Here is a 15,059-nt window from a genome sequence, read left to right as displayed (position 1 = left end):
TGCCTCCCCACGCTCTCCTTCCATGCCTCCTCCACGCTCTCCTTCCATGCCTCCTCCATGCTCTCCTTCCATGCCTCCTCCACGCTCTCCTTCCATGCCTCCCCACGGTCTCCTTCCATGCCTCCTCCATGCTCTCCTTCCATGCCTCCCCACGGTCTCCTTCCATGCCTCCTCCATGCTCTCCTTCCATGCCTCCCCACGGTCTCCTTCCATGCCTCCTCCACGCTCTCCTTCCATGCCTCCCCACGGTCTCCTTCCATGCCTCCTCCACGCTCTCCTTCCATGCCTCCCCACGCTCTCCTTCCATGCCTCCCCATGCTCTCCTTCCATGCCTCCTCCATGCTCTCCTTCCATGCCTCCCCACGCTCTCCTTCCATGCCTCCCCACGCTCCCTTTCCCTGGCGAGGACCAGTGGAGGCCTGACTCCATCACGTGGATGAATCCAAGGCCCCAGGCCCTGAATTACTGCATGGAGCAGATCTCCTAACAGCCTCCCACTGTTACATGGGGAAGCAATGAACTTCTAGCTTCTTTAAGCTCCAGATTAATCATTGCATCTTACAACGTCCTAGTCCTATTCTAACAAACATAGCGCCATTTAGACAAACATCAAAGTCTGTCTCCTCCCCTCATGTGTTTCCTCCACTGATGACAGGGCTGGAGGATCACTGCAGATTCTGAATATTTTCACCCACTAAGAAAATGGAGTCAGATTTTATTTTATTTGACATTCTAGAACAATTGGATATTTTTTCCAAATATAAAATGGCATTATTTAACTTTTCCTGTACAACCTCCGCCTGGAAGAAAAATCTAGTAGCTTTCTTATGGCTTTAAAGCACAGTGTACTGAGAGAAAGCCTGAGGCACAGGGCAGAGACAGTTGGGAGGTGACGGCCTTGGCAGAGAAGGTTTATGCTGCCAGTTCCCAAGAGGAGGGGCACACCGTGCCATGGGGCATCGGGCTGCTCAGGAGGGGAGGGAGTAACTGCGGGCAGTGCGAGGGTAAGGGGGCTGAGGAGTGTCAGCACTGGCTAAGTTGAACAGCTTCGGCAGGCTCAGAAGAACAGGGGCGATCTGCAGTTGTCCGGGGGGCCCGGCCCTGGGGAGATTGACGGGTAGTGGAGCGTGACAGCCCCATCAAGGAGATGTTGCGGTCTGGGCCCTGGATGGTTTATATCTGAAAGAACACGCTAGTGGGCAAGTTGTTCACTATCTGTAGGAATTGGCTAACCCTGAGAGATGTCCCTCTAGGGTCAGCATGGCCCTAGGTGTCAAAGCAAGGAAATAAAAGGCATGGTTAATATACCTCCCTAACCTCAAGGCTTTAAAAACTCTCTGCCTAGAAAATAGTAAGCTCTCAATAAGTGGTAAATGTCATTTTTATTGCATGCCCTTTTGCTTTAGCGCACAAAAATATCAAAAGCTGATCCTACCCTCAAACACTTAATAATCAAGCTGCATGGACACTACACGAACACAAAATGTAATACAAAGCAGTATAAGGACCAGAACAGGAATATGAACAATGAGAGCTAGGGAGGTTCTGCAGATGCTAGATGACTCTTGGCTGGGGTGATCTGAGTAGACACAGAAAGAGCTCAGATGGAGCTCTCGAAGAAACAGTAGGACTTTGATAAGGAGAGAAAAAGGCAGAAGAACACTGCACTAGAACGTGGACTCCAGGAGACCATATGTGGCCTGTTCATCACTGTTACCACCAGCACCTAGCACAGTGCCCGGCACAAGATGGACAGTCTTGTAAATCTTGGTTGAATGAAAATGAATTCTGGGTCTGGAAGGGAGATGGATGCATGACTGAGGGACTTTAACGAGACCAATTTGCGTAATGAAGAAACGTGTTTGGAAAGGTAGGCTGGAGGCCTGTGTGGATCTGGCTTCCCCAAGCAGCAGACACCAAGAGGGGATTATGTGTGCAAGGACTTTACTAAGGGAAGCATCTGAGACAAGGTAGGGGGTGGGGACCCAGGCAAGGGCAGGAGACATCAGACCATGCAGGAGTAAAGGGGAGAGAAAGGGAAGGGTGGGTGGAAGCATCCTAGAGGCAGGATAAGGAAGGTCATCAGGGAGACCTAGAGGCAAAGCCAGCTGTCAGATGTTTGGCAAACTGCCCAAGACCAAATATCAGCATCAGGACTAGAACCCAAATCTCCTGTATTCCTGGGGTCAGCACTCTTTCCTGGTTTTGATGGGTAAATATAAACATTCAGAGGTCAAATGGCTTTCCCAGAATTGAAGGAGAATTTTGTTTCAATCCAATCCAAGTTCAGTGATAAAGCATAGAACTTACTGGAAAATTATGTAAAAAAGATAACCTATAAACCATATGGCTTTCTGGGAATAGATCCAGGCTGGCACCAACAAAATCACCTGAAGGACGTCGGTGCCAAATTCCTGCTCTGTATTTGCCACTACCTTTCAGCAAGGAGAAGCCGTGTGACACGATGGAAAAGGCACGGAACAGGCTGACCTCCCTGGGGTCAGTCTCCTCGTGGGCAAAGTAAGAGTTTAGACCACACGTATGCAAGTCACCCAGCTAGATGCCTGAGGGCTCTAAGAACCCAGACAGGTGTGGGCACTAGAGCCAGGAAGATCCGGAGTCTTGTGGGTGGAGGGGGTGGAGCCTGAGTCGAGGTTCTGGAGTCGTGCTGCAGGGGTGATGGAAGCATCGCCTTGTGTTCAAATACGTTTTAGGTGCCCAGTTCTGTATTAGGCTCTTGGAGTAAAACGACGAGTAAGACATGGTACCTGAGCTTGAGGAACTCAACAGTTTAGTTAGAAGACTTGGCGAGGTGCAGTGTGGGATGGGGAAAGGAAGAGAGGGCTTGGGCAGGAGTCCTGTGGAACCACGTAATCCCTGGGTTGGCTTATTCAAATGAAATACCTACTCCCCGGGTTTGTGGGGAAGAGTAGGAAGAGCACGAATAAGCTGGCCAGAGCAGGACTGAAAGAAGAGCCCCGGCTCACACAGGATTTGCTGTTATCACTAGCGACAGAGGTAGGGGTCTGTGAGTGTGAATGTCTCCAGGCCGCCCCTCCCCCTGCCCCTCCCTGGGACACCCCTCTCTGGCATTCTAGATAAGGGGGCACTTGCCTGGCCTGGTCGCCAACGGACTTCTGGTGTGAAACACTCTCCGAGGTGAGGCAAAAAATTGTGGTGCAGAATTTTGAAAAGCCGGATGAAAGGAGTGTGCAAGAGAAGCAAGCAGATCTAACAATGGGGGTTCAGAGAGAGGAGAGGGGAAAGTGAGAGAAAAACGTCCCCTGGGGCCAGGGCAGGAGAGAGAACCCAGAGGGCGGCTTGTGGGGTGCGGGAACTGGGGGAGAAGCGAGGTGGAATAGAAATATGCAACGGGAGATTTCGGATTGCAGGATTGCATCCCCCTCCTTATCTTTGAGAGACAAGTTACAGATCAAAGATTTCCTCTTTGAACGGTTTGCTTGCTTGTGCCTCTGTGACAGTGACGTCATACAGGCTGGACCACCGGGGTTTGGCATCCCACAGGCTTCTGCTGCACACATGCACGATGGACCACGTGCAGTAACAAGTGACTACCAAGACCTGTGGGCTTTGCCAGGGCAACAATCATTTCTCATGAACGGATCAGGGAACAAAGCACGTGACCTGTTGGGGCTGACTTTAACTCTTGCTGGATGGACGATCTTGGCAAAATCACTTCAACTCTCTGAGCCTCAATTTCCTCATCTACAAATGAAACATGAAAACCCTCCTTAAAAGGCTGTGCTTAAGAATCAGATGAGATATTGCATGAATAATATAAAATGAAGAGGCAGCTGAGAGTTCTGGTTGAGAGATGGGTTGTTATGTAGGCACACGTGGGTTTGAATCTTGGCTCAGTGCGACCACAGACAAGTGATGGGACATTTGCGGGAACAGTGGTCAGTACGGTAGAGTAGTGGGCAGGATAAGTGCTCAGGTGTTATGACATCCTCTTTGCACATCTTGCAGCGCTCTGCAAATGGCCATGACTATTTTGTAATCCTGACAAACACCTCACAGTACCAAGCTGTAGAGGCAGAAATGCACAGGGCGTGGGGTCAGGTATAGTGTGAGTTTGCTGTTGCTGCTGTGACGTTTTACCACAAAGAACACAGACTTATGCTCTGGCAGTTCTGGAGGGCAGAAGTGTGAAATCCATTTCACTGGGCTAAAGACAAGGAGTCAGCAGGGCTGGTTCTTTCTGGAGGCTCTAGGGGGGAACCTGTTCCCTTGCCTTTTCCTGCTTCTAGAGTCCATTCCATTCTCTGGCTCACAGCCGTCTGCGTCCGTCTTCAAAGCCAGCGTCAGAGGATCATCTCCCCTCTCTGACTTCTGCTTCCATTCTTACCGCCTCTCTCCGACCCTAGCTCTGCTGCCTCCCTCTTACGAGGACATCATGGTTACGCCGGGCTCGCCTGTTCTCCCCATCGCAAGAACCTCAACTTAATCATCTCGCAAAGTCCTTTTTGCCATTTAAGGCACATGTCCGCCGGTTCTGGGGATCAGAACGTGGGCAACTTTGGGTGGCCGTTATTCAGAGCATCACAGGTACCCGGGAAAGGACAAAGGAATTTCCAGGAAGGAAAGACTTGAATTGGGCAGGCTGATCGCAGACAGTGACCACTGAGGAACTGGTCAGAAATGCAATGAAGGCAAACCATGCGGTGACAGCACACGTGTGACCCTTGTCTCAGTAACTCCTCACGGGAAAGACACGGGCTTATCTGCCTGGCGGCCTCCTGTCACCCTCATCTTCTTTGGGGTGTCTCTCAATCCCCATTCTCACCACTCTGTGCCTATCCGTCTATCCTTTCCCCCCTTCCTCTCTAGCCACGGGGCTGTCATGAGACCTGAATTATGAAACTTTGTCGTGAGGCTTTATTGTCATGTGGACCTGATTTTTGAATTTTGGTTCAATCACTCCCAAACTTCACAACCTTAGTTTAATCACTTAATCTCTTTGCACCTGAAATACCTTATTTATTGCAACAGGTGTAATGTCAGTTACCTCAGGAGGTTTTTGCAAAATGTAATGTGAATAACGCTTTGAGAAAATACCTGACTCCCGTCAATGCCAGCTTTCCTCTCTCTTTCCTTTTATTCTTGCTCTCTCTTTCTTATTCTCCTGTCTTTTTAGGTTCAGCAAATCTTTCTCAAGGACCTCCTCTCTGCCCATCACTATTCTAGAAACTTCCACATGTATTGCTCATTGGTTTCTCACAATAGCCTTATGAGACAGATTTATTTATTTCCTCTTTCTGATGGGCACAGCAAGCTCCGGGGAGTTGAGGAAACGTCCCAGTCCGTGTAGCAGGAGGAGGCAGAGCTGCGATCCCGGCCTGAGACTTCTGACCCCACACCTGGCTGTGACGTAGAACCACGATGTACATTTTGTTGCTGAAAAATTAAAGTTTTAATTTCTTGCTACTTATTTCCAAAAGTAGAACACTCAGAATGTTTAATTTTTTTTTCTTATAAAACAATCACAAGAAAAACGTCCTACGGCAGAGCCTTTGAGTGTGGCTCTTGGTTTCGTCCCGGGTGTCCACACCACCCCCAGGAGCCGCCCAGTTCCTGCTGTGTGTGGCACAGGTGGCCCCAAGTTCTGCTCTTCCCCCCCAGTACTATATTGCCCAGGCTGGTCTCGAACTCCTGGCCTCAAGCAATCCTCCTGCTTTGGCCTCCCAAAGCACTGGGATTACAGGCACAAGCCACTGTGCCCAGCCTCAACACATATTCGATTAAGAACTTAGACTGTCTTGCTGAGTGTATTTTTTCAGTTAAAAGCTAAGCTATCAAAACAAAGACACCTAAAATTGCAGTGGTTTAAAGAAGTTAGAAGTTTAGCATTACAATTTAGCATTACCACCAGTGACTGTTTTGGAACAGATGAGTAGAACCTTCACCCTCAGACTATTTTTCCAATAAGGTAGCCTGTACCTCCCCCAGTCAAAGTATTCATGTGCCAGTTATGTTGTCATGTATAGAAGATGGGGTGCTTTTACATGATCTTTGAATGTATGGTAATATTTAGATACACTGGGCTCTAATAAATCTTTTATGTAATAGAACCTGTAAATAGTTCTCTTTGTCATATCCTACACCCAACACAACCCACTGGCTCCTAGCTCACTTTCCCCCTTCATCCTATCAATCAATGTATTCTGTTAAGAAAGCCACCACTCTAATGTGTGTGTGTGTGTTTTGCAGTGTTGAATCAAAATGCCTACAAGTCAAGAAAAGCCTATTTTTACTCTGAGACCTAATTTGGTAGCTCTCTGCAACAGTTTTCTTTTCTGTGTCTGTTAGAGTCGACAATAAACATTCATGTGGTAGAAGATGACAACAAAGAGAATGTCAATAATTGTTGTTGTTGATCGTTATTAGCTACAAATGGAGCTGGCAAAATAAGCTCATTATCTACAAGAAATGGCATAAATGTTGACTGTACACAAAAAGTGTAATGTACATACAGACATCGCATTTAATAAAGTCTTTATTTTGCCATCTGTTCTTTAATTTTTCACTTAAAAATCTCTGACACATGAGCATTGTGCCGGGGATAGTTGGCGATGCTCTCGTGTTCATTCCCCAGAGCACCTGGAGGCAGAGTTTCTCCCCGAGGTTCTAGCATCCCACCAGCAGCGGCCTGCTGCGGAGGTGGACCCACCGCCCCACTCTGCAACGGGCACCCCTTCCCAGGCACGCTGTGGCTCAGTGTGGCCCTATTCACCTTGGAGCTGTCTTTGCAGACACTTTCCCAGAAACAAATAAAGCAACACAGAATGCTCCACTGTTCTAGGAACATGGGAAATTTGTATTCATTTACACATCACTCATATATTTACTCGTTGGTTCAGCAAATGTTGATTGTCTACTTACCGTCTTACGCAGTGCATTTGTCAAGAAGGTTAAGCAGCAATAACAAAGAAATTTTAAAATGCAGGAGCTTAGGAAAGAAGGAAGCCTTTGCTCTTGCCAAGCACAGTCCAGGACGTCCACTTTGGCAGAACAGCTCGGCTACACGTGGTCATTCAGGGATCTTGTTGCTCCTCCGTCCCACAGACTATGTGCTTGTGATGTGTGTGGTTTACAGAAATACTTAAAGGATGCTTCACTTTCCCTTTCCACAAAAGAAGACCCACATTGTCCAATACACTTCGGCAGCCTTTGCAGCCCACTCAGAAACATGTTGAAGTTAAGAAATGCCATAAAAATGTTCATATGAACTTTATTACTGAATATGTTGTTTTTTTAAGAAAAGTTTAAAAATAAAGGAAAACATGCTCAGATCCCAAAGGGCAGGCAGTGTGCCCAGGGTGTTGCGTTGGAGAGAAACCTACAGAGGTACGGCTGAGTGTCTAAGCTAATACTCCTCTCTGCTGAACCCCAGACCCCCAGGGAGAGTTTGCATGGAAGTCCAGCCTGCTCTGCTACCACTGAACATGGAACACTGATCTCATTTATCTTTTTTTTATTTTTATTTTTTGAGATACAGTCTCACTCTGTTGCCCGGGCTAGAGTGAGTGCCATGGCGTCAGCCTAGCTCACAGCAACCTCAAACTCCTGGGCTCAAGCGATCCTCCTGCCTCAGCCTCCCGAGTAGCTGGGACTACAGGCATGTGCCACCATGCCCGGCTAATTTTTTCTATATATATTTTTAGTTGTCCAGATAATTTATTTCTATTGTTTTAGTAGAGATGGGGTCTTGCTCAGGCTGGTCTCCAACTCCTGACCTCGAGCGATCCACCCGCCTCGGCCTCCCAGAGGGCTAGGATTACAGGCGTGAGCCACCGCGCCTGGCCCATCATTTATCTTTTTGAAGAATTCGAAACTGGGTTTTGCAGACTGTGACATGCAATTTGGAGGAGCATCCAATCTCTCCCCATGGATAAGAGAAAGAAATCTTGCCAGCTGAGGTCACTGACACACTGCCTGGGAGTCAGCAACGGATTCCACCCCCTCCCTACCCACCCTCTCCCCGCTTGCCTCGTGGAAGGAAGGACGTGTCAGTGTTGCATTAATCCTGTGTGTGTGTGAGGTCAGGAGGTTTGTTGATATGCCTACCCTTTGACATCCTGAACATCAGGGTTTACTGTAGGAAGGGGCACCTATTTCTGACATAATACTTAAAATAAACTAGCCCTTCTCTGTATGGTCAAAGCTAAGTCAAGAGCTTCCAGGAAGGGGAAAAGCCATTTCCTCTAAACAAAAGGAATGAGAATGTGGTCACGTGGCAGCACCAAGCTGCAAGAAATGCTGGGAAATGTAGTCTCTGGCTGGCAGCCCCATGCTGAACTGCAACTTCATTATGTGAGAGAAAGTGAGGGAAGACTGTGGTAGGCAGTTGCTCACTATGATGTGGATTCAAGTGCTCACCCAGAATTCTTTTGCATTCGCCCCCACCTTTTATCAGAGATATGTGTATGTGTGTGTGTGTGTGTGTGTGTGTGTGTGTGTGTGTGTGTGTGTGTGTATGTATACATACACTTTTTTTTTTGAGACAGAGTCTCGCTCTGTTACCCAGGCTAGAGTGCCATGGCATCAGCCTAGCTCACAGCAACCTCAAACTCCTGGGCTTAAGCGATCCTCCTGCCTCAGCCTCCCCAGTAGCTGGGACTACAGGCATGCGCCACCATGCCCGGCTCATTTTTTCTATATATATTTTTAGCTGTCCATATAATTTCTTTCTATTAGTAGAGATGGGGTCTTGCTCTTGCTCAGGCTGATCTCGAACTCCTGAGCTCAAACGATCCGCCCGCCTCCGCCTCCCAGAGTGCTAGGATTACAGGCGTGAGCCACCTCGCCCGGCCATGTTTATGTTTTTTTTGTTTTGTTTTGAGACAGAATCTTGCTCTGTCACTTGCGCTGCAGTGCAGTGTGGTCATCACAGCTCACAGCAACCTCAGACTCCTGGGCTCAAGCGATCCTCCTGCCTCAGCCTCCTGAGTAGCTAGGACAACAGGAGCGCACCACCATGCCTGGCTAATTCGATATGTTTATGTTGTAAAAGTTCCACTGAGCGCAGTGAGACAACCCAGCCAGAGCAGAACCTTCATGCCTTTTCCTGCTCCCTGAAACAGGTGATTGTCCTGTCACTTCCAGGGCAAGTCCCATCCTGCTATTAACATCTTTCTTCCTTTAGTACTGATTCTGTGTTGCCGTGAGGCAAACATTGCTGCGATGTATTTCAAACATGCTGGTTGGCCCCAAGGGCTGCATTTCCTAGCACATGTTGATAATGAGCCCAGCATTGCATGACTGCACATCAGGATGCCAGTAATTCTAGCACACATGTGACTCAGATCCTACACGGCTTTGGGTACCTCTGTGTTAATCCTGGAGGAAATTATCTCAAGGTAATAACGATAGTTACCATGTATCAGCATCTACTGTCATCAGAGCTTTGTGCTTGATACTTTATATACATTTTCTTTAATCTCTAAAACTGTGTTTTTAGACAGTTTCCTGGGATCACCTTACAAATAAACTACTTGCACCAACGCATTATATTTGGCTTTACTCAAGAAGGACACGACAGTCAGCTTTGATTAATCCATATTTATGCCCCTGGAGCCGGGCGAGACCTGTGTAACCCAGGGGTACCTGATGTCACAGAGCACCAGGGCCATGAAAGAAAGGAATAGGGGAATAATAGTGGGATGGGCAACTAGTCTTTCTATATACTGATCAATGAGTTGCTAGCTATTCCCATACTCTTGAATACATCTTTCCTACATTTTACAATTGCCTTAGAATACAGTCGGTGTTTCTGCCCGCTTAAGGCTGCCAAGACGGTCACAGGGCCTGCTCTTCTCAGAGTCAACCCAGAGAGCAGGCTCAGAATGGGCCCAGTGCTCCCACTCAGGTGGGACCCTTCGTTCTGCAGCCTGCATGCCTGTGCCCAGGCTAGTGGCCACTGGACCTATCTGGACCTGCTTAAGTCTGGACTTGGCAAGGTGAACAGCCAACTGCACATGTCCATGCCACTTAGTAGTCTGGGAAAGTCTCTTCCTCAGCGCTTACTATGTTCCATTGTAATCATCTGTTTTTCATGCTGCTTTTGTGGTCCCAAGCCAGGGCTCTTGTTAACCTGTCTAGGGGCTTTGCTCAATTTGTAAAACACCTCCCCCTTGGGTTAGCTGCAGCCTCGTAGAAACAGCTTGGCCAGTAGAAGGCTTTTTGCAATGCAGCTAGGGTAATGGCCGTGGTTTATAAACCGAGCCCAGGCTGAATTGCAAACCTGTCCTCCCTAACTGCTGCCATCCCCTCCGCCCATAGGTCAGGCACCTTTGTGCAGTGCTCATGCTGCACAACCACACACAGCAGCCCTATCCGGGCTTTGTCTTCATCTCTGGCTTCCAATTGCCTAGCTCAGTGCTTGAGAATGACCTTGAGGAATTTACTTAGCCTCTTTGAGTCTAATTTCCTCATCCACAATATAGTGAGGTTTTTTTTTCTTTGTAATATAGTGGTTTTAACAAGACGTTATCTCATAGGATTTTTATGAGAATCAAATAGTCAGAACATGTAGAACAAGGTCTCTGTGGTCAGGTTGTGTTGGGTCCAAATTCCGGCTCTGTCATTTACTAAGGGGTGTGGCTTTGGGCAGGTTTCTAAATCCTTTTAACCTCAATTTTCTCACCTGGGGATGACAATAGTTTTCACCTCATGGTCTACTGGGAAGATTAAGTAAGATTTGGAATACATGTTTTAGAATCTGGCACAAATCAAGCATTCAATCGAGTTTAGCTGTTGTAGAATTTATTTTTACGTACACCCTAGCGATCAGAAAGGGGAAAATCAGGCGATACATCAATGGCTGTGCAACAAAGTGAAGCGGATGTTCAGCCCTAAGAGCACATGACTCCTTTTGGCAACTCTCCTGCCCCCACCCCAAGGGGCCTAGAGTAACTCTCAGGCTGTTGTCCCAGGGGCAGCCTTGGGGCCCACACTGGTCATTCTTGGTGCTCCGGCTCTGAGCACAGCAATTTGTTCAGGGGTGGGCAAGGACTGGCTCTGACCACTTGCTGTCACCTTTGAACAATGATGTGTGTCTGCTGGAGGAGGAGGGTCCCTGTCTCTGGAATTGTGGGCAATGGTGCTTGAGGCGTGGGGTGTCAAATTGCCCCCATTGTGGAGAGAGGCTGCCCCTGCCCATCACCAAAGAAGAAGCAGAGCTGAGTGATGGAAAAGAGTGATTAAGCCTTACCATCACTGTTTTACTCCTGGATCTGGCCACACCTGAACCTATCCCTGCACTTGGACTTCCCAGCTAAATGATCCTATTACTTCCCTTTTGACTGAAGCGATTTTGACTTAGGGTTCTATCATTTGCAGCGGAAAGGACCATCTTACTCAAGGTTCAATATATAAATGTAACTGGAACGTAATGTGATTGAATGACTGATAACTAGCAGTAACAATATTCATAATAGTAGACAACACTTACTGAGGCTTACTAGATGCCAGGCACTGCCTTAAGTGCTTTGCACATATTAACTCACTTAGGCCTTAATGACTGTTTGAGGCAGGCATGTTACTCCTGTCTGACAGATGAGAAAACTGAGTTTCGTAAAGGTTTCTCAGCTGGTGAGTCCAGAGTCAGGATTCAAATGTACACACCCATGAGAGCAATGGATCATCCAAAGTGCTGACCTGATAATGTTTTTCCAAATGATGCTAACAGTTTCTAAAAAATTTTTGAACTGTGTTTTAAATGAATTATTATCAGGACCAGTTTATTTCAGAAAATAAATATCACCATGCATAATCACGTTTTGTGTTTGGCCAGAAGGGCATTCCTGTGCTTGCTTAATTACTTTATTTACCATGTGTGACCCTTCGTGATACTTAGCTGTTCACACAAATCAGATATGCCCTTAAAAAACAAAGGTATGTGACCGTTGAGGAGGAATGTAAAGTAGGCTCTGAAGGTGATTCTAAAGGGCAGACTTCCAAAGCTGTGTTGTGCACGGTATGCTTTTGAGGGGGACATTTGGATACATAAATTATAGTACGCTATTTAAAAAAAATCAATCAGATCACATTATGCTCACACATTATTTTTTCTTTTAAGTATTTACCTAAAGCAAGGTATTTGCCGCTTGCATTAGGGAATCTGATAACTCTAGCTGGTGTCCGGAAGGTGACCTAATACCTCAGGTGACCCTGAGGAAAGCCATTTAAATACCTCCAGGAACCTAAGGTGGAGGTTGAGAACAAAGCCACCCACTGATGTGGCTTGCGCTTGGGTGGATGCTTTCAGGAGTCTAACAGAAGAACCTCTGAGAAAAAGCTGGAGGAATGACTTCAGCCTCAAACACTCCCACAGACCAAATCTTGAAGAGGCATTTTCTGGCACGCAGAGATTATCAGACTTGAGACAAATAACAACTATTACCTAATATTATCTAATATCAAGTCCATACCCAAATTTGCCCCAAAATGTCAGTAAAGTAACTTTTATAGCTATTTCTTTTCTACCTTCCAAAAAAAAAAAAAAACCCCAAAAAACTCCCCAGAACCCTGTAAGGTCCAATCAAGGCATTGCATTTGGTTGTTATGTCTATTATCTTGTATATTACAGGAATTATATATTAAAAAATTATCCAACATTATGGTTTTGAAGAGACCGGGCCAGCTGTCTTGTAGAATGTTCCACATTCTGGATCTACCTACTTGTTGTCCTGTGGTGTCATCCACCTTGTTTCTGTCACCCAGGATTTCCTGTCAGCTGGAAGTTAAGTCCAGAGGTTTGACAAGATTTAGGCTAAACATCTTTGTCGTGAATACTGCACAGGTGACCCTGTGCATTTCCTGTTGCATCCCAGCAGGAGTCACACGACGTCAGGGTGTCCAGCTATGACTGACGCTAAATGTGATCACTAGATTAAAGTGGTAACTGCCAGAACTTTCCATCGAAATGCTATTTTTCCCTCCTTTTTTGCACTTACTAATAGAAACCTGTGGGGAGATAACGCTGCACCATGTGCGTAGCCTTTCTTAACTGTAGCAATTTTTCACTGAGTGGTTTATTCCTAAGGATGACAACGTATCTATGGTGCATGCGTAAGAGCAACTCAAGACAGCTCCGTAGCACTATTTCTAAAATATCTGCAACAAACTTTTTTTAATATATATTTCTTATGAATCCTAGGTCACAAGCATTCATTTGGCTGTTCTTCAAAAACAGCACAAACTTGCTCAATGCTGCTAGAGAAGTTCTGCAAATATGTGTAAACATTTCCTGTTGGGGACAAGCTGGAAACATTCAGCTTTGCTATGACAGCCTCCTTCACCTTCCAGCAGCACCCAGAGCTTTCAAAACCATCCATGAAATAGGTAGGCTGCCAGGCTATCTGCTCAGGATCCGTTGTGTTCTCTTGATATAGGGAGGTTTCAACCCTGATTAACACATTAGAGTCCTCTGGGGAGTTTAAAAACTACATCCCAGTCCTACCCTAGACCATTTGGACCAGAATCTTTGCGGGTGGGGCCAAGGATAGGTATGTTCTAAAAGCTCCCAGGTGATTCTGTGGGGCAGCCTGGCATAGTTCCAGGATGCCAGCTGAGTCCAATGTACGGCTACATTTGGAACCACTGCTCCGGCGACTGCCTTCTGAGGAGGCAGTTGTGGTTTGCTTGAAAGAATATGGACTCTGGAATCAAACAGTTCTGCTGCTAACTACGTGTGTAATTTCTTAGCCTAAATGTCCTTACTAAGGAAAGAGGGATGTTAATGTTAACTCACAGTTTTGTTTTCTGGACTGAAAGATAATATATTTGGTAGCACACGATATGCCCCTCGTATTAGTTTCCTATTGCTGCAGGAACTAGTCACCACAAAGTTAGCGGCTTAAAATAACACAAGTTTGTTATCTTATGGTGCTGGAGGCCAAAAATGCAAAACGGGTCTCACTGGGCTGAAATCGGCGTTGGCAGGCTGCATTCCTTTCTGGAGGCTCCAGGGGAGGTTCTGTGTTCTTGCCTTTTCCAACGTCTGGAGGCCACCTGCATTCCGTGGTTAATGTCCCCCTTCCAGCTTCCAGGTCAGCGTGGCCGGCGGTCTTTCTCATGTAGCCTCACTCTGGCTCTTCTGCCTCCCTCTTCCACATCTGAGGACCCTTGTGATTACACTGTGATTACACTGGGCCCATCCAGATTCATCCAAGAGAAACTTCCTGTTGTAAAATGGCTGATTAGCAACCCTAATTCCATTTCCTACCTTCATTCTCTTTTGCCATGTAAGGTGATATATTCACAACAGGTTCTGGGCATTGAGATTGGACATCTTTGGGAGGCATTATTTTGTGTGCCACACCCTCAATACCTTTCCCCTTTGATCAGGATACAAAATGTAAGTGTAGGTTCATGTCAACTGATGTCCTATAAATACATGAGGACCTCATTAATGGTTTCTTAACATGATACCAATTAAATAATACCTGTTGCCAGTCCTCTTATTATTTGTCCTACTACTAGATCCCATCTCAGCTGTCTGTTGAGGGGATAGGGGTAGGCACCCCTGTTTGTGTCACATGATCCTTCTGCACAGTCACAGCTGATTGGACCAGGGGTGGCCACCTGATCCCTAGGGAGCCAATGAATTGACTTGTCAGCACTTCATTAGAATTTTTCCTAAGAACTTGGAGTAAGAGGTACAGATAATGGTAGTTGTTGATACATTCTGGAGCCAAAACGGATTGTAGGGTTAGAACTGGAATTGGCAGCATGGTGTCGATAATTTAATGCCATACGCAAGTCAGAACCTGAAAGGAGCAGAGATCACGAGGGCCCAGAGGAAGACGGATGCAGAGACAACAGGTGCACATTTACAGGCACAAGCTAAGATGTAAGACTTTGCAGCCCCCAAAGCAAGATGCTTCCATTTTTTAGAAAATGCCTGTTCCCATAGCCTTGGCTATCTTTTGGAAAATAGTGTTTATAACAAGATATTGAAAACTACAACTTGTGACAGCAAAGAGAATTAAGGAGATAAATTATTAGTCTGAAGGTTTTTATGAAGTCATCACAGC

The sequence above is a fragment of the Lemur catta genome, chromosome 4 (genome assembly GCF_020740605.2).
Source record: "Lemur catta isolate mLemCat1 chromosome 4, mLemCat1.pri, whole genome shotgun sequence".
NCBI classification, from domain to species: Eukaryota; Metazoa; Chordata; class Mammalia; order Primates; family Lemuridae; genus Lemur; species Lemur catta.
This window is presented reverse-complemented; position numbering follows the sequence as displayed.